Genomic DNA, 21,060 nt, shown 5'->3' with positions numbered 1-21,060 from the left:
GAAGCAGAGAAAGAGTTTTATCTTGTGCAGAAAAAGTTGATAACCGAGAAAAACAGGTTTCCTGGGTTCATTTTAGCAAAGCAGATAGATCGTATAAATGTAGCAGTGCATCTCAATATTAATGCATTTGCCATGTGTATGAATTTTTAGAGTTACTGGAGTTTAATATTTCAGCATTATTGAAGTTATATATTTAACTCATGAACAGAAAGACCAAAATGGTTGTGTGCAGCTCATACAGACGGGGATTTCCTTTGGCCCTAAGCATGTAACAAAACTTCTTTATCCCATTTCTAGAACACTCCTTTTTTCTTTTGTTAGCACTTTGCACACTTGACCTCTAATCTAAAGCTTGCTACAGAAAGAACTGATGACACTCTTTTTGAGTTATGAAACAAACATGAGAAAAATTTCCTTCTCAAGATGTTTTTATACCTTGTTAATTTTACCATTATTATCACTCTGCAAAGATATGTTAAGCTGTCTCCAAACCCCCCAGGGCAGCACAACGGTATTATAATAACTTTTGCTGTAAGCTCTCAGAAAGATCTTTTACACTGCAGTTGCTCGTTGCCTGGCACACCCACGTGTCAGTTCTTTTAAATCACGTGTCTGAGCAGATTTACAGACATACTTATTCATAATGAATAAGCTTGTTGAGTTTGGGGGCTCACTTTCTTTTATCAGAGATTGACATATTCTCAAAATTAATCATGTTACTTTCCCGAATGTTTGCTGCTGGAAAGTTGGGTATGTTGAAAACCCTGTTATGATTTGGGATAAAATATTAATATTAATAGCAGCTGGTTTGTGTTATAACACTATGTAGAGTTAAGTAGTAAGGCAGTTAGTTAAAATAAAAGGCTATCTTGGCAAATTACTGTACTATTTATTATATCGTGATACCTGATGAGGATAGGCCTTAGTTATGATTTAATTTATCTTTCAAATGGAGGTCTTACTTCCTTATAAGAACTACTTCTTTTTTTCGCAACTAGATACCACCTATAGCTCTAAGTTCCTTGAAGTGCCAGTGTCATCCTTATAACATTTATAGAACCTTATTCCAGCCTAGGAACTAACTAAGCCCAGGCTGTTCTGAACTGCATTCAGATTGTACACATTTTCACTTCATAATAGAACATTGTACTACTGTGTGAAATAAGCAGTTTCTAATTTATCAAACTTGAATTCTGTCATTCCACAACAGAAACTCAAAATGTTAGATGTTCAAGCAGAAGACTCCTAGTGACGTTTGTGTTCATTTATTTTGGTCCAGGTAACTTGCTCTGTTGGTGCTGAAAACTATCCAATTTTAAAACAATTTTAAAAGAAGTGTTTGGAAAAAGAATAAAGTTGCTGCAGCTTAGGATGTTGTTCTCATCAACAGGTTCCCCAAGCTACCATTGATTTAAATGGAAAATAGATCATGCTTCAAGTGGATTAGGGAATAATTTGTTTCCTGGAAGCTAGACTAAGGATAATGGTCAGACAGTGTATATAATAACTGATGAATATTCAAAAAATGACAGGGGTCAAGCTAAGGAGAAGGGGAAAAGAGTTAGTACACAAAGAGATGCAAAATGTGTTGCTAAAGCCTGAGATATGATTAATCCATCAGTCAGCACATTTATTGAATTATGCAATGGCATATCTCCAGTTAGAGAAACTGGAAGGAGTCCAAAAATGTCCCCCAGAATACCTTATCTTCATGCATACTTGTGATGTAATATCATTTGCCCCAAGTACGTGGAAAGGCTGTTTTGAGAGAGGACACAGATCAGACATGAGATAGCTGTGAACAGCTGTTTTGTTTTACTTTGTGAGTTGTTTGTCTTTTCCCTAGAGGTAAAAAAGTAAGTGAGAAACAGTCACTGTAGTGTCATTTCCCAGACAAATGCTTTCCTGAAGAAGGATGAGCTATTGTGATCTTTCTTTTTTAGACTGACATAAACACTCTTTCCTGCAAATATTTTTAATATGCAACTTATAGGCAGACATTCCTTCATAATGTACATGGTGATAGTGCAAAGTTGGTGGCCAAAAGATACCAATCTCTTTGGGCCAAAACTGCTTTTAACTCATTTTTTACAGTGCTAGGAAAACACTTTTCATAGAATCATAGAATAGTTTGAGTTGGAAGGGACCTTAGAGGTCATCTAATTCCAACCCCCTTGCCATGAGCAGGGACACCTCCCACTGGATCAGGCATCCTAAGGGCCCATTCAACCTGGCCTTGAACACTTCCAGGTATGAGGCATCAACAACTTCCCTGGGCAACCTGTTCCAGTACTTTACCACCCCTGTTGTGAAGAAATTCCTCCTTATGTCTAGTCTAAACCTGCCCCTCTTCAATTTATAGCCATTCCCTCCAGTCCTATCACTACATGCATTTATAAAAAGTGCCTCCCCAGCTTTCTTGTAGAATAATTGTTAGTCAGTGATCCTTCCTTTATATTTGCTTTGGGATTTTGCTGTAAAGAATAAGACAATTGGCTCTGGCAGCCGAGCCATCACCTTCTTCTTGAGAATCTCAGATATTGAAACAGTTCTAAGTTATCAGCTTGTGCCACATAACTGATCTTTGAGCCCCTCAGGTGTCTGTGGCATCATTTTCTCATGACTCTTCTCAGTCATTGCAGCCTGAAGAGTAAATTTTGGGACTATATATATGGGAATAATTTTAAACTGAAAGAAGGTAGATTTTGATTACTTATTAGGAAGAAATTTTTTATTGTGAGGGTGCTGAGGCACTGGAACATACTGCTCAAGGAAGTCATAGGACCCCATCCCTGCAGGTGTTCAAGGTCAGGTTGGCAGAGGATTTGAGCAACCTGATCTAGTGGAAGGTGTCCCTGCCCATGGCATGGGGGTTGGAACTAGATGATCTTTAAGGTCCTCTCCAACCCAGACCATTCTATGATTCTGTTATTCTAAGGTGTCTCCATCTGACCTAGTCAGACTTTCATCTCAGTGTGAATTCTGCACCAATGTATAAGCAACCCTATGTAGGCTGGAAAACTGTTGTCTATGATAGCATGATGGACATTGACATTTTTTTCCAGGTTAACTTGTAAACCTTTGTGTGAAGCAGTGTATTTGAACATGGCTTTGATCAGCTTTGTATATGCAGTTAGCTAATTCAGATGTTACCCAGTAAACTAGACTTTCTTGTGATACTTTGGAGCTAGAAAGAACAAGGGCTACCACAACATCTGAGTATTCTCTTGGCATTAGATAAAGAGGTCCAAACTACACCAATAAACGTATTAGAAATTACACATAGATCATAGCATTAGTTCTAGTGTTGGTCTTGGATCTGCTTAACTGCAGAACTTCCAGAGAAAGGAGATACCTTTCATGTTCCACAACCCACACTCAAGAAAGACTAACTTCTCTCCCACTCTTGCTGCAAGATGTTATAATGACAGATGCATGTATGGGAACTGCATTGTCCAGTAGAAAGACACAGAAATGAGACTGATCTGTGGCTGCTTTGGCGTAAGTAGCTGGCTGTGATAAATAAAAGGCCTTTGACACTGCTGTACTAGGTTAGTCCATCTACCAGGACACTAATAAAGATTGGAGAGAGATGTAGAGATGCAGGCGGAAAGAACCACAGAAAGAAGTTACGAGAAGGGATCATGTTCTGCCAGGTAAAATTTTGTCTCAATGTGGAAATGTGTCTTAGTGGACACTTTCAGTGCGAGTCTAGTATTTTCCTAAACTTAACTTCCAGTGCAGCAAACAAATTAGAAGAAATCTAGGTGCCCAGACATCTGAGATATAAGCCTTTCCAGTGGATTCTGCCACTGATAATAAGGAAAAGAGAGTGTGGGAACTTTGTATGCAATCTTAGAACTGAGGGATATGCCTGATTAGACTGTCTTTTGGTCTGACTACTCCATTACTGGTAGCTCCATTCACTGGTGAGACCAACCTCTTTTGCTGCTAACGCATTGTGATGCTCACAGTTTAGCATGCTTAGGCTCCTGTTGATTTGCAGTAGACTGTATCACAGGATGAACAATCTGTCTCTTCAAATGCGGTATCTGGGAAGGTGACTGTAGTTTATAATCATTGTGCACTGCAGCCTTGATCAGAATGTCTAAGCCGTGGATAGCTTTTCATCAGCACCTGACAAGTATTACTGTCTGCTACCTTTGCTCAGCGATGCCATTATTTCATGGTGTCACAGCAGACATACATCCAAGGTCTTCTTTGCATAAAGAATTGATGACAAGTATGATGAACAAGCGAGGCACAGGGTGAAGGACAACTGTATTGGCATAGCACAAGTTCACCCTGCAGACCTGAAGCTGTCCAGATATCCAGAGATGTTAAAAAAGGAACAATTTATTCAAGAGTACTGCCAGAATTAAAGTAGAGCTTGTTGACTGACTGTCCTGGGCATCTTCCATAATATCTTAAAAGGAGAAATTATTGCAAATGGGGCTCTGCACACTGCTTTTATTGTTGCATTGTACAACTGCATTTTCTTCTAAGATAGGAAGAAACAGCACAGTATTAATGTAATGTATTAAAACTCTTGAATGACACTTCCATACATTAGGAAATTAGAAAAACAGAAAGTTTCTGATGCTTGAAATGCTATGCAACCCAATTAAAATTAAAACAGCTGAGGTATAAAAAAAAAAGCTTTAAAATATTCAGACACATATTGCAGGTGATGGCAGATTTATACTAGTATTTCTATATGTGTGCCCTAAAATGAGACTCAAATGATTGAGCAATCTGAGCAAAACACACAAGACAGCCAAAATGAAAAGATGTTCCCTGAGAGAGACTATGTGATCCACAGTAAAACATAAAATGAACATAAGCATCATAATAACAGTAATAAGCAGAGCCTAGCAAGCTAATTGAAGAATTTATGCTTGAAAATGTGTCCCACATGTCTAATTTTGAAATAGCGAACATAATTTTACTGCTTCACCTGTAAACAGGATGAGTTAATAACCTTGTTTTTAATGCAAGCAGTGCAAATGTCCTCTAAGTGTGCATTACCTATCTCACCTTAGTAGCAAAACACTCAGTTATTTCTTTCTTGTCTGGTTTATCCATTCTTACAGTTTTCAAATTGTAAACATAAAAAAGTGATTTTCCACTCTGCTAAGCTTCCTTATCATGTTTATATGTAACAAAGGATTTGAGGGAAAATGTGGCTGTAACAGAGTTTCAACAGAAAATACTGGTTTACCAAAACTGAAAATTGCTACATTCACTGCTGTTAACCCAGTGGAGAGAGACACTCACCAAAGAAAATGTAAAAGAGTGGATAAAAATTATAAAATTCATGGTCTTCGAAATTACTCAGATCTATAAAGTTTCTTCTTTCAAAACCTAACATCATGAGAATTATGTTGAAAAATGTAGGTGTAAATCTTTTCAGATAGAAAAGTTTAAAAAAGTGGGTTTACCAGATTCTATGATTGGTATAAATATAGATGGAGTTTAACAAAAAAAAAAAAAACCAAAAAAAAGACTAGATGGAGCACTATTCAGTATTGTTTCTCCATTGGGGCTTAGATATTTGCAGTAAGTCATAACTTCTATGAGCAGAATGCAGCTGAAACATGTATTAAGTATTCTGAAAAACACCACTCAAATTCTATATACTCTTTGTTTTTCTTGCAAAGCATTGTGACATTGACACTATTCATTTCCAGTTGAAAATAGTTTTATCAACTCTGGTGCTTAAAATGGATGTCTAGATATTATTATGTAAGTTCAGTGTTCTTAAAAAAAAAGAAAGGAAACAAAAAACAGATAAAAATTCTGCACTTCTGAAATTGACAGGAAAACTCTTGTGTTGTTTGAAGTTTAGAAATATTTCAGGTTATGAAATTATGAAATGTTCTGTATAATTTTCTGATCTCCTATGAAAAATTTGGAAGTTAGGGGACTATGCATAGATGGTAATGATACAAACAGGCTTTTCAGAATTAAAAAAATATATTTAGATTTCCATCATATACATTCTTTATCTTCAGTGTGCATAGATTACACAGCTGTATATGGTGTATGGGGCATACACAATACAATGGCATGATAAAGTTCTTGTTATATCATAACTCACCTGGTTATTTCACATAAAATTTTCATGACGAAGACCCTGGACATCATATGAACTGAGGACTGAATGTTCACTTTTCCTACATGATAGTAGTGATAAATTAATCTATAATAGCTCCTTCTGATGAACTTGTGGTAAAGAAAGCCTCAGCCTTAGATATTCAAATAAGTGATGCTATTCTATCATTGGTCTTAATTTTTTACGAGCTTTCAGCAGTTATTAACATTACAGCTCAAATAGTCATTGCTGAAAACGCTTTCAGCTGTACCACAGTCACATATGTACGCTGAAAGTAGAAGTTAAGAAACACAAAGACATTTCCATCCCCTTCCAGAAGTGCATCATTTATACTTGACTAACATAACACAAACTGACAAAAACTTGGTATTTGCTGGAGATTATTTCTAGCAAAAACAATGCAGATTTTTATCCTGTAAATCTACAGTGGTCTTTTTAATACAGAAGATAACCTAATAAGAGTGGTCTACTTTACAGGGTTTCCTGCATCTAGAAGAATCTATCTTTGCTCTTTGCATTTGGGAAGTTAAAAAGCCAACACACAGGTGGCCAGGAAAGACTGGACTAACCTTTTCCAATTATGAACTAGCTGGGTCAATGAGAATGCCTGCTGGCATGCATTATATTATGTGGGGCAGCTGTTTGATGGCAATACAACACTGCCCAAAGTCAATTTTTAAATACATGTGGATTTGCACACATTCTTAAGTGTATGATACTGGGTTTGTACCAGAACTGTGTAATATTGTATCATGAATCATTCCAGCATCTCTGGTCTAATACTGATCATTTGAAGTCCCTGCATATTCTCAACAGGAACTACAGAGTAGTGTTTTATATTTCTTCCAACAGCCACCACGTGTTTTCAATAAAAACAGCAGTCTGCAGGTGCAGTTATCTTTTGCAGTACGTAAATTTTAAGGAGACTGGATTCTTTTTCTCCCCTAACAAAGACCTCTGAGACTTGCCATGCAGTTGAGACCATGCCATTGAGATGCAACCTCTGACCTCCAGTGCAACACGCAGCAGAAGAAAAAAAACTCCCTGTCTGTACAGAACACCTGCCTCAAACATCTGCAAGCAGCAGAGTCAGCATTTTAATGAACTGGTCTGTTCACAGCCCTGTGATTACAATAGCTCTGCAAAGACTCTTAAGGAGGCCAAGACTGAAAAAGCTTAGGATATTATGATTTATAATACTGAAATGTTGACCTTTTATGATCAAGTCTCATACTTCAGGCTGATGTAGCCTCTTAAAAACACCAGCCCACTTACCTGTTGCATGCTAATGCTTTATGTGTTTAGTATTTTTATAATCCCTATTTTATGGACTTGTGCCATTTGAAATACCCTGTGGAGGGAAATCCCACTGTAAGAACTTGGAAAGAAGCATCTGTTTTCCCATTTCTCTGTTTGTAATGCTTATATTTATATCTACTTATGCAGTGGTTTAAGATCCTCTTCTTAAAGGTGTCAAATATGTCTGCAGAGAAACTAGACAAAGTCACATAGATCTGTTCGTCTCATAAACTTGCTGGGAACTCTACTATGAATACCATAGTTTTTCCACTCTGAGAATTTTTCTTTGGCGGGGATTGGGCGGGGGGGGGGGGTGGTGGGAAGTGGTATTTGAGGAGGAGGGTGGTTTCTGAAGAGTAAATAATCAGTAATTCTAATCAGAAGCATAGCCTGTTTAGGCAAGTGTCTGGCTGTGAGAGCACACAAAGCTCCTTTGATATACTTCTGGGTCACTTCTGCCTACCTACCAGGATCTCTGAGTGTGTACATGATGAAGTAAATGGCACTTATAAATTCTCATATCTCTACATCACCTTGCTATGCTTTGTGAAAATCTAATCAGATATGAACTCTTTTTAAAAGTATATTAAGTAAACTTAGTAAGCATGGCAATCATGCCATATTGTGAACTGTACATCTCCAACTGGAATTAACAGTTCTCACTCACTAAGGATCTGAAATCACACTGAAATCAAGGGATAAGAGAGGTAAGCACAGAAGACCAACCAGGGTAAGGTCTGACATGCCCTTGTTATAAAGAAAGTATAACTTGCCTTCCACTGTAAAAATTGTAAAATAGTTTCCTGCTGAGCCTTTGCCAAACATAAATGTTACTTAGTTATCTAGAGCATTCTAATTGAGTCATTAGCTCTTCCAACTTTGTTGATCATTGCTAAGCTTATCTTTCTTGTTTGGCCACAATTTTTTCTTTTGCTTCTTTCAACTGCAAAAAGTTCAGAGCATAGTCCATCTTCTTCATTGTAGTAAGACGGATGAAGCTCTAAGGTCTCTAGCAATTTGAATGAGTAGAGCTTACCTTCTGTTATCCTGAGTGTTTGGAAATTGGGTTCTCAAACCTTTTATGCATTGCAAATTATCATGTTGCAGAGAACAACTTGAGTGCCCAGACTTATTTCCCCCAATACATTATTTTCCTTATTCTCTTAAAAATATGGGATTTATCCAATCATATTCTATAGTAACACCTGTGATAGTGGTATCCTGACCATCCCAGACAAGGAGATCTGCTGAATATATGGAATATACTGAAGTTTCCTCTCTGTTTAGCTTCCTAAACACATTCTAATTAATTTGTGGCACAGAGGTGGGATAGCACAGATAGGAGACTCAAGAGATAGAAAATGTTAACATATTGCACTGTCATAGAACGACAAAAGATCATTAGGTCTTGTAGATGATCATGATACATAGTTCAATGTAGTTTGAAAGTGTGTTTTGGGTATGGAACAACTCTTTAATACACTGGAAGGAGGAAAATCCATTCAAGAATATTTTCTTTAGTTATGTAACCTATGAAAATTGCTTTCCAGCTCAGTTTTTAATGTACCAAACAGTCATGGTTCCTTGTAATGCCCCTAATTTTTTTGCTATAGTTCTGTTGTGAGAAAGATTCTAACTTAATTAGGAAACTCTCTTCTTTTTAATGGAAGAATCATCCATTGTCTAGAACTGTAAAATCCTGTCATTAGGGGTGTACCTCAGCAATCACTGTTGGTTTCTATACTGTTCAACTCCTTCATTAATGATCTGTGTGATGGAACAGAGTGCACCCTCAGTAAATTTGCAGATAATATCAAACTGAGGGGTATACTTAATATATCAAATGGCCTTGCCACCATTCAGAGGAATCTCAAAAGCTCAAAATCTCAAGAGCCATCCTCTGTGACAAGTTGTCACTTCATCCATTCTGCTTTAAGATGGAATATAGCAGAAGCAAATGGGAGGACCAGAATCTATTCTTATGATAGTCAAGGCCTCCTCGTGAATCCAGAAGAAGATCTTGAAAGGGCTTTAATAAAATAATTTTAAACATTGGGCAAAAGTAGGCTAGATTCTAGGGCTCTTGCATGCAACCAGAGACATAAGAACTGAGTAAACATTGACTTGAAAAGGTAGCAAAACTCTTCATCTCCAAGCAGTACAGAGGCTAATTGTCTCCTTGAGCATAAAACAAGGTGAAATAACTATGCTGGACGTCCAAGATAACTCTGGCAGTACATGCAATTTTACATCAGCTACTTGATCCTCAATCATCAACAAAGTAACCCTTCCCATATGACAACTGAAAGGGTGATTCCTTCTGGCTTTATTTTAAAAACAAGACTAATTTTTAAAACCTGAACATACGTTTCACTTATTTTTAATTCTCCTTTAGAAAAATGTACATGTTAGAATAGATATTTATTAATGGAAAATGCTGTTTTTCATTAACAATTACTGGTATGATAAAACAAAACAAACTCCTTTCATAGGCTTAATTTCAACAATTTTATTTTTCTCAGCTTGCAAGTACTTCAGTTCTTTTAAAATTATACCACACAAGACAGAAAGTCATTGGAAACTAAAATGACAGGATTTTACTGTAAAAAAAAATCAGAAATTAAAGACTAAATTGTGAAAAATGTATGAAGCAATTAGTACATTGAGCTGTTCTGAAAGCTGCTGGACTTTTCTCTTAAAAGAGAGTTGCAAAAGCATGTGTTGACTTCTGGATATTTGCCTCAGTCCATTCCCTGATTCTGTCATATTTTGTTTCTCTTTGGAATTTGAATGAACTGTTGACTTTCTCCTCATTGCAAATGGAAATCTTATTTTTGTCACGTTTTAGCTTAGATATGCAAGAAATACTTGGCAATCAGCAAGGCTTTCAAACCAAAAGCTCTGACCTACCAGGTATGTATTTTATCAGGGCAATAACCATTCATATTTGTGAGGACAATATAGGTGAACCACACCCACAATTTGCAACTATTTGCTCCTGCTTTCTGTTTTTTTTTCTGTTAATATTTTATCCAGACGTCTAAACACAAATACTTATTAACAAAAATAAAAGAAGATACTGAAATTTAATTAAACTTGCATAAAGCAGTTTCTGAACTTAGATGCGATGCACTAATTCACAGGAGACACATTGCTGTATGTTCACTACAGGTCTTGGGAACAATAGTGAATCCCTACCTTAAGGATAATAAGAAATATTAGAACATCAGAAACTAAGGCTGTTTGTAATTGCCTCATTCCATTTGGTCAGACTAAAACAAAAAGGCAGGTTTCAGATTATCCATATTTTCTTCTATGGGAAATCATATGACTTCCTATAAACACAAATGATGACACAGTTTAGATTTCCAAAAATCCATTTCGCTTTGGACATGGTTAAATTCTGTTCAACTTTCACTATGACCTTCATCATCATTTACTTATACAGGATTTAAATAGATCCACACATACTGACTTGAATGAAAATTATCTCCAGAGCCTCAGTTAACACAATATCATCAAAAGAATCTCCACAGCAGAGTAGTTTGTAAGCTCAGTTTGAGACAAGGTGATTGTCTTTTTGCAGAATTCATAAATGAAAGCCTCCAAAGTCTGAGAGTCATTCAAATTATTTGCAGTACCTTCTTCTTCTTCTTTTCTTAAAGCATTTTTAGCAATATTTCTTAACTTGAAAACTTTACTCTTACTTAACTACTGCTATCATCTATACTACCTCAAGAGAACAGGATGCAAAAAAGACCAAGTAGTCTAACAAGGCAGAAATATTTATTTTCTTTCACAAGCATTTAGAATGAAGTTAAAATCATTGAGAATTGTATTGTTTATGGATTTTTTAAAATTCTTCAGCTTAAACTTATAGTTGGTCATGCTGCTCAAAGATATCTCTCTACAGTTCATCCTTCAGATTACAATAGGGACAATTATAATCATTAGAAATAATGATATATCTCATTCTCATCTGATCAGATATTACCAGTGCAATGAAAACCAGTTTCCTTTGGGACAAGAAATATTTATTTTGAAGGTATCTTACAAAGAAAATTTTTTCCAGGATAGAAAATGAAAGATGAAAACAAGGGCGATATTTTTTCTCTATTTGATGTGTTGCTCTAGGCAACCTCAGGAATGATGATAATTCTGTAGTATTTTTAAATAACTTTGTTCTTAATCTTTTTATTAAGTCAAAAACAATTTTACGTAATTGGACATCTTCTGTTATCTATTTTACACCATAACCTTATAACTACACAAAAAAATAAACTTTCCTTAGAGAACTTTATTCCTTACTAGTATGAAGTTAAGTCTGAGATTTAACCTTTTACAAAAAAAATCCTATATTCTGTGTTAGAATGAGACAACAATTTTGTCTGTGAACGTTTTTTTAAAATGCATATACGTGTAAAGAAACACTCCATTCAGTTTTCAACTGTAAACAAAATTATTCCAGTCATGATTTTATATTAACTTCTCATTGATATGGTAATGTCTGATTAAGTAGAAATGTAGTGCTTAGACTCAAAGTAAAGATTAAATAAAAGTAAATGACTCTGTCATAGACTCAATGTTTTATAGATACTTTTCAGGTGACTAGTATGCCTGACTGTTATACAAAGCAAATATGGACCATTTGGAACTACTTGGAAGTCCTTTCATCATTTGTTTAAAAGAAATGTGTCCCAAATAGTTTGGCATATCATTCTCTGGAAACCATTTAACTAATTTATAAGAACAAGACCACTGTTGAGAGCGTGGCCTGGATCTAGCAGGCATAATGATGCTGCCTTATGTTTTGTTCATTCTGGAAACAATCAGTCATACACGTGTCATGAATAACAGTTACTACATGTTCAGAAAATACCCAAACACTAGACACACGTGTATCTCATTGACTGAGCAGGGAGTATAAATCTACCCAAGCAGCATCATATTCTGATATTCATGAGATATTTTATTTCAGTTGCTGACAGTTCCAGATCATTTTTATAATCAATGCATCATAGTTCAAAAATACAATGGAGATAAAGCATGTGAGTGAGAAAAAGAGAGGGCTGTGGTGAACTGAGAAGTAAAAGCTGCTACAAAAAGACAAACAGAAGAAAATTGAATAGTTTTCTGTGACAAATTTTCACAGATGCTGGAGATATCAAGCAGACATCAGTGACAAAATATCTGATTTCAACAGATTCAGTGTAATATGCAGTTACTATAAAATCAAATTCAAACAGAGCAATACTATCTGTTTGAAATTAAAACCAGGATGTCTTGGAAGCACCATCTACTTTCCTGGGAACATTCACAGGATTAAGTGTTCTGCAATTTCAGGAAACTCAACAGAACAAATTCCACAACAATTCTTTTCATAATAATATTACTGACAAGAACTTACTTCCCAAAAACTCCCTAATAAACATTTTACAAAAGAATTCACCCTTTCTACTTCCTTCTAAAGCTTTTATATCCCACTTAGCAGAGTGAACAGGGGAACAATTTTGTGTACAAAGAAAAAATACTGAAGGCTGTATCAGTTCTATCTGGTTAGAAAGATTTTGCTAATAACTTGTCAACAGTTTATATGTTCCTATTGACTACAATGTGTGATTTGCAATTTATTTTACCCAGTCTATGAAACACCTCAGCCCCTGTTGGAACTGGGAAATATTTTGCCTGCATAAGGTGATGGACACCCACAATACACTAGAATTACTGACAGTAGTTTCTTGTTCTCTTGTCTACTTCACAAAGTATTTATGTGGATACATCCTCTGGTGTCAGGACTGGCAGCACAACCTTCCCTTTGGCATACTGGTGGGAGAAAGTATGTCCCTTTAGTTACGTGATTTACTTTAATGTAAATTCAGAATAACAACATATGGCAAATAGGTTGAAACAGATGTAAATCAGCATGTCTGAGTCAAATTTAGTTGCTGAACCCACCAGTAGAATGTACTTTTGCACTGAAGCAGTAGACAGAAAACACAACTGACCTACTATGGGCAGGCACAGAAATTAATGTCTAGGGGCCCATGGGTTGCTTTAGCATAAAATCAATGAGGTTTCAGATTTGATCTCACAGGATGAAAGGATTACTGCATCTGAGAAATGTCAAAGAAAACAAGATTACTGTTCATGTGATGCATAAAGAACTGAGGATTAAGTACGAATAGGGTCTCCACCAGGTCAGTTTGCTGAATCTGTTCCTTTACTCTGAAGGCAGAGTAACCTACTGGCAAAACTTGGCTGAAAAGGTATTAGTAACACTGCATAGATGTTCATCTTAGAAGCTCTATACATTTCATATTGAGAGCTGCATCTTTAAAGTGTGACTAGTAGAAAATTAGATGTAGGTAAACTAATGTAGGACTTGATGGCTGTGATGAGAGGTACAGTCCCATGTGGCCTGGAAGTGAATGATCTGTTGGAGTGATCCTACTTGCTGCTCATGACACCGAAGAGCACCAGCACACCCCCAAGTCTTCCTGAGCACTACTCTGGACCCAGGACACCATGTCAGCCCCCAAGCAGCTGGGTCATGACCACATTACTGAGGGACTGGACCATCACAGCATTTGTTACTATGCTCCTCCCTGCTTCCTATGTCATCATTAGTACTGGGTTTTGCACTTAACTCTCTGGAATAATAATAAGATTGCACTGTAGTCCACCAGTGTGGCTTCCTATAAATTTATACTGGGGGATAAGTGATACTGTTTGAGCTGCCACATGAGAGAGTGCTTGGGTGATCAGGCAGAGAGACTTAAAGGGTGTGGTTTGACAGAATACCCTTGTTCCATCTTTTCCACTCTACCTCTGGAGAGTAGTGCCAAGAGAAACTTAATCAAACTCTGGGCTTTGTCCTGGGACTTGTTAGCTTGAGTGATCATATCTAGGGCAGGAAAAAAAAGAACAATTAAATAATGTGGCTGGTCCAGCACCTGGTACTGAAGCTCACCACCTAGACCTCTTTCACAGAGACTTACAAGGGCAGCGTATATTCCTTGATTACACAAAGAAACTGAGTGTATCCTGCTTGAGAATTTATGATGCTTTTCCTAACTCTGCTTTACCTATCATAGGATCTCAGAATCACTGAGGATGGAAGCTACTTCTGGAGGTCATCTGGTCTAAGCTCCCTGCTCAAGTACGGCCATCTAGAGTCAGTTGCCTAGACCATGTCCAAGCAGCTTTTAAATATCTCCAAGGATGGAGACTCCACAATACTCTTAGGCAACTTGTGTCAGTGCTCAGTCGCTATCATAGTAAAAAAAGTGTTTCCTGATGCTCAGAGGGAACCTCGTGACTTTCATTATGTGCCCATTGTCTCTGGTTCTGTCACTGAGCACCGCTGAAAAGAACCTGATTCTGTCTTCTTGACACACATCCTTCAGGAATTTGAACAAATTTGTACCTACTCTGGCTCAGGATAGATCCACAAGGTTCAGGACAAAGAACTGACTTTTTCTTACTCCAGAAGTAACTTAAACTCTGGTATTTCCTAATATTCAAGTGCTCAACTCTTCAACTTAAATATAGTTTAATAGGTTTGAGGGGATGTAATGCAGTACACGTTTCCCTCCAGTTATAGCACAGCATAAAATTCAGCCAGTATCTCAGTTTTTGCCCTCACCTAACAGTGTTAGGTGTATCAGCCACTAAGAACTATGATTTACTAATTATATTTTTACATTAAAGAGGACTTATTTTAATATATAGGCATTTGAAAACCTGATGTTAGTTGAAGTCTCTTCTCCAAAGCTTTTGTGATAATAGAAGTAACACTGAATTTGCTCTGGTCTTACCTAGAAAATCAGCTTTGGTATTGTGTTTAAGCCACATACTGAAAGGTAACTCAGTCTTCACTTTGCAAATTACAGAATTTATATTTACTTGAAAAGAAAAGTAAAATACAAAACTCAGTGTCACAAATATTTATTATTTCCATTATTTAGTTATTAGTGTATACACACCCTTAGGATATGCATGCACACAGAGACACGCTGTTCTAGATATAGTAAGGTTTTATTGATAAGCAAAAGTTATCAGGGAGAATCTTTGACCTAGGTCAAGCTGATGAGGCAAAACCAATAGTTCACAGAGGTCAAGACCTCTTTCAATTAACCCCATGCTATATGAATGGCTTTAGGTAATCACTGGTTTAGATGTGCCAAAGGGGATTAATTGTGTGTCTGTTAGCATTTAGACATTGAAGTAACTATGAGTGAAACTTATAGTATATTATTACAGTGTATAACATATAAGATGCTAAGTACTGATACTTAGAATTTTTTTTAATACATAAATTTCAGTTTCTAGGGAATAAATTAGCATGATGGTGAAAATGAACCTCCCTCCAGTACTTTAGAATGAGAGGTAAGAGAGCTATCAGTTCTCTAAAGGAGTAGCTATGGGCCCTTATCCAAAAAGCATGGAAGTCAATGAAAGACAAGTTTGTTAACTGATGAGGAAAATCATAGGTAGTCTTTAAAAACATTGAGACAATAAATTTTCAAGAAATGCATATTATTGGTGCATGGATCATGAATTTATTCAGTCTGGAACCATAAATTTTTCATCTCTACCTTTCAAACATGCATCAGTATCTTGATTTTACTTAAGAAGAATACATGTATTTCTTTTTTCAGTTCTTTTCAAAGTTCTTTTTATTCAGTTCAAAGTTCTTTTTTTCAGATGATTTGTTTTTCTTCTTTCTTTATCAGTATCCGTTGCTTAAGAAAATTTCATTTCTTTCCTATGTAAAAAGGGAAAAAATCCTAAATGACATAAGAACTGGAAAAGTGAGAATGTTCTGAAAGTTCTACCTCTTCTCACTTATCATGTTCCACTTTGGGGTACTAATGGCCTCAGACTGTTAAATTGGTTCTTAATTCTGTAGAGCATTTTGGGGCTTTAGGCACACTGTAGCTGGTTACACACAGTAGTGCAGCTCCCAAGCATTCAGGGACATTACTTTTAATTCTGACCTGGCTCGATCAGAAAATTGTACCTCTGTTAGCAACTATGGTTTAGGCTACAAGCATACTTGTGTTATCCTGACTTCAATATTGAGTTACAAAATCTCAAAGCTACACAATCACTTCTACAAAATTCATCAGTCTGTATGTTGAGGCACAAATTGCTACAAGAAAATCATCTTTGTACACTGGCTTTCTCCCCGTGTCAAGGCATTATGACCCTTGAATAGTAATCTCCAGTCGTATCTGCCTCTGCTCAGGATCAAGGCAATCTGGAGATCACCATTCCCAACGAGTTGGTTCCTGGTCCAGGACTTATTTGCTGGAAGTAAAACCATCTGTGGTGTGAGACATCAGCTAGAAATATGCTTCCTTCTTTCACAGGGAAGGATAAATGAAAAAAGTTCTGTTTACAAGTGAAAATACGTTACTAATAGTTGTGTGCTTCATTAACAGTGAATGAGTTATAGCCTAAGGCCTGAAAAATGAAAAGTGAGAAGAGAAAGTTCAAAGGAAGTGAACGGATGTTGCCTCTTGTGCAAAAGAAGAAGAGTGATTTTGTGTAGGTACCTAGAAGAACTCTGAATTCCAAATTTCTTTAAAGTTTTGGAGCAATTCTGTCTCTCTAAATAACAGAGGACACTGGCCAAAGTAAGGGCTCACAAGATAAACTTCTGCTTATTTGAAAATGAGAATCTAGTTCTACATGAATTTACTAAAGTGACTGATGTTACACCCATGGAATTAGATTGAAAGACTCTTTTTCAGAGCACAACAAAACACTTGTTAAGATCTCATTCAGTTTCACATCTATACACAAACATCTAGCCCACAAACAAAACTAAAGCAGAACCATGATAAATCCTCAAAAAACACCTCCATATCCATCCTGTTTGATTTTTATTTTTCTTTCTCTTGTACATCAGCAAGTCAATCTTAATGGAAATTTAGAGAACAGATTTTGCCTAAAAAAGACACTTTTCCCAATATTTCTGCACCTGAAAAAAACAGTTAATCTGAAATAAAATCTTTGCCTTAAAGGCTTTAAATTTCTACGTAACTAGGACATAAATGTTTATCAAAATCAGCATGCAATTGCCAACAGAAGGAGGAGAAATGCAAAGGACTATCTCACAGAGCGGTCTTGCATCTGGGTCTCCATTATTGCAAGTAGATATCTGAACAGCAGAATTTTAATTTTTATGGGATGGTTGTCTGCTTTTCCATGGCCAAGTTTATTCTCATGTAGAATAAATTAGGGAGCGTCTCTGAACAAAATTTTCAGACAGAGGATTTGACAAACAGAGAGAGAGAAAGATATTGTGTTCCCCATAGGATCTTCAATTTGGGCTACATATTACTAGCTACACTGAGTGAAAAAATAATTTCCTCCCCAAAACACAAGGGGAGAGATAAAGTGGTTTATAACAGTCCTTGCCAGTGTTTTATTGCAAATACTAATGCAGCAGGATTATTGACCTCTTTTGACCTTTTGACCTTGGTTAACTACATCTTTAAAAAATACCATTTGCTCCATGCATTTTTTCCCCTGAACGGCAGTAATTTTTTAACTTTGTGGTATTTGTTAGGTGTAGTTCAGTCAGGAGCAGGAAGAAATAAATGTTCTAAACATAGCTAGTGGTATTATGAGTTCTGAGCTTTATCATTGTAAAAGATGTTTACATAGAGTTGGGATTTTGTAACAATATGAAAAAAACATATTATGCTTCCTATCAGCTTGAGAAAAGAATAAAAGACTCTTATTTCTCTCTTGAAATCTTTATGACTTAAACACAACCTGCAGTAGAAAGTACCATTTGACATGGTTTTCCACAGTGTTCTCCTGGCAAAACTGGCTGATCACGGCTTGGACAGGAGTATTCTTTTCTGGGTAAAATCCTGACTGGATGTCTGGGCTCAAAGAGTTGTGATGCTGGATGGAGTTAAATCCGATTGGTGGCCAGTCACAAGTGGTGTTCCCCAGGGCTCAGCATTGTGGCCAGTTCTGTTCAATGTCTGTATCAATGTTCTGAAGGAGGAGATCAAGTGCAGTCTCAGTAAGTTTGCAGGCAACAGCAGGTGATCAGAAGTGTTATCTTCTTGAGGGAAAGAGGGCTCTACTGGAGGATTTAGACAGTCTGGATTGATGGGCCAAGGCCAACTGTATAGGGTTCAATAAAGCCAAGTGTTGAATCCTATACATGGGCCACAACAACTCCATGCAATTCTACAGGCTTGGGAACGAATGGCTGGAAAGCTGCTCAGTGGAAAAGGACACAGGGGTATTAGTTGGCAACCAGCTGAATATGAACCAGAAGTATGCCCAGGTGGCCAACAAAGCTAATAGAATCCTGGTTCATATGGGAAATATTGTAGCCAGCATGAGTAGAGAAGTGGTCGCCCTCCTGCACTCAGCACTTAGGAGGCTGCACCTCAAATACTGTGTTAAGTTTTGGGCCCCTCAGTACAAGAAGAACATTGAGTTGCTGGAGCATGTCCAGAGGAGAGCCATGAAACTGGTGAAGGGTCTAGAGCAAAAGTCTTATGAGAAGCAGCTGAGGGAATTGGGATTGTTTAGCGTTTAGAACAGGAGTCTGTGGGGAGACCTTGTCACTCTACAAATACCCAAAAGGAGGTTGCAGTGTGGTGAGCGTTGGTCTCTTTTACCAAGTTACAAGCAATAGAGAAGAAATGGTCTCAGCTTGCACAAGAGGAGGTTTAGATTTGATATTAGGATATATTATTTCACAGAAAGGGTTATCAAACATTGGAACAGGATGCCCAGGGAAGTGGTGGAGTTACCATCCCTGGAGATATTTAGAAGACACGTAGATGTGGCTCTAAGGGACATGATTTAGTGGTGCACTTGGCTAGGATAAGGGTTGGACTCAGTGATCTTGCAGGTCTTTTCCAACCTACATGATTCTATGAGTCTATATGAGCAGCAGCTTTTCCTTTTTCTGGTAGGAGCATGTTGCAAGGAAATATTTCTCCTGCTTCAGTTCTTTACACAAACACTGACTTTATCAACACTCCATGGTGGATTTTTGGCCCCTTTTTCCAAGCCAGGGAAACATTACTGTATAGCTTCCTTTCTGCTGGTCCTCCAAAAAAAAATTTCTTATAATGTCGCAATATGATGTTCCATTCATCTTGATGTTAGGTTTTTGTATGTAAATTTGTTGGATTTACAGTCTCAGAGCTAGAATTTTGCAAAACCCAGAAGTGATAGAATATGGGCTATGCATTAGCACATTAACATCTCCACCCTGGTCTCATTGATTCACCAAGCCCTGACTCGGTGAATTATAAATGGTAGTAAGTCTATCAACTACTAGGTTAATTACAAAAGTTATTAAGGACATGTTCCCAATGACACTTTGTTCTAAAAGCAATACCAACACAAGCCTCAGCTGTACTTGTGAATTTCAAAGATGTGAGAAACCACATATTTTCTGCTTTCATTATAGTGTTGAAAACATCAGAGCTACCAGGGTCTGTCAAGAGTAATATAGTTAGTAGTTAAAGCTTTCTCATCTGTACATGATGTGTATGGCACTAATAAAGTTCACTGTTTTACCAATGTGTAACAAAAATCCATCACGTATTTTAGTGCAAAACAGACAAAGTCTCCGGTGTTTCTGGGATTTCATGTCTGCTGAATGAAAAATAAATGCTAATCACTCCAAAACAGTACATGTGAGCTAAACAGCTATTTAAATGGGGGAAAGAGGTGAAGCAAGGATAACACTCTCACCTCTGCTGGATTGCTAGGCCAAAAAATGGAAAAATATCCTTGAGATATAAATCAAGATAGAAGATACTGTATATTGTAATATTGTAACAACTGATAGACCAAAGCATTCTTCAAATCAAATATTTATCTATCTGATAAAAAGGATCCAACTTTTTTTTTATTGTGTTTGTTGACAGCCGACTGAACGTGAGCCAGCAGTGTGCCCAGGTGGCCAAGAAGGCCAATGGCATCTTGCCTTGTATCAGAAACGGCGTGACCAGCAGGTCCAGGGAGGATATTATCCCTCTCTACTCAGCACTGGTGAGACCGCTCCTCGAATACTGCGTTCAGTTCTGGGCCCCTCACCACAAGAAGGATGTTGAGGCTCTGGAGAGAGTCCAGAGAAGAGCAACAAAGCTGGTGAGGGGGCTGGAGAACAGGCCTTATGAGGAACAGCTGAGAGAGCTGGGGTTGTTTAGCCTGGAGAAGAGGAGGCTGAGGGGAGACCTCATTGCTCTCTACAACTACCTGAAAGGAGGTTGTAGAGAGGAGGGTGCTGGCCTCTTCTCCCAAGTGACAGGTGACAGGACAAGAGGAAATGACCTCAAGCTCCGCCAGGGGAGAGATTTAGACTGGACATTAGGAAAAATTTCTTCACAGAAAGGGTCATTGGGCACTGGAACAGGCTGCTCAGGGAGGTGGTTGAGTCACCTTCCCTGGAGGTGTTTAAGGCACGGGTGGATGAGGTGCTAAGGGGCATGGTTTAGTGTTTGATAGGAATGGTTGGACTCGATGATCCAGTGGGTCTCTTCCAACCTGGTTATTCTATGATTCTATGATTCTGTGATTATAGAAGTATTCAGCTCTTCTCTACTCCAAGATGTTTATTGTATCTTTAATATTAATTAAATCTCTTGGTG

This window comes from Phaenicophaeus curvirostris, chromosome 1, assembly GCF_032191515.1.
Source record: "Phaenicophaeus curvirostris isolate KB17595 chromosome 1, BPBGC_Pcur_1.0, whole genome shotgun sequence".
NCBI classification, from domain to species: domain Eukaryota; kingdom Metazoa; phylum Chordata; class Aves; order Cuculiformes; family Cuculidae; genus Phaenicophaeus; species Phaenicophaeus curvirostris.
Note: the sequence above shows the minus strand (reverse complement) of the source record.